The 328-nt window shown below is 45.1% G+C and overlaps 1 protein-coding gene across 2 annotated transcripts in view; it reads left to right on the forward strand.

Annotated features, from left to right (window-relative positions):
• The window catches only part of HOXA10 (homeobox A10), a 25,960-nt gene that overhangs the window by 20,893 nt on the left and 4,739 nt on the right, over positions 1 to 328 (forward strand). The gene's annotated exons all lie outside the window — the stretch shown is intronic.

The raw sequence follows: 328 nt of genomic DNA on the forward strand, positions 1-328 counted from the left end.
GGAGTACTGGGCACCCCTTGGCTAAAGAGCCCTTAATTTCGCGGGCTAGGCAGCGAGGCGACTTCCAAATGGCATCAGCGAGAGATGATGGAAGTGAAAGCAAGCCATCATTAAGCGATTCATTAGAAAATCTATCTGTCTCTCTGTCTGCGTCCCTGTCTGTCTGCTATCTGTCTGCTGCCTCCGTCACAATTACATATTGACTGGACAGGGCTGTCTAATATCTCAGGATTCATCTGCTTACTCTTCTTTCTATTATTTAGTATTATTTAGTACAGTGCTTGTGAAAGAGACGCTGCTTTTGAAGAAGGGAAAAGTGAATGACCCA

Source organism: Calidris pugnax, unplaced genomic scaffold, assembly GCF_001431845.1.
Source record: "Calidris pugnax isolate Ruff unplaced genomic scaffold, ASM143184v1 scaffold11, whole genome shotgun sequence".
Taxonomy (NCBI): Eukaryota; Metazoa; Chordata; class Aves; order Charadriiformes; family Scolopacidae; genus Calidris; species Calidris pugnax.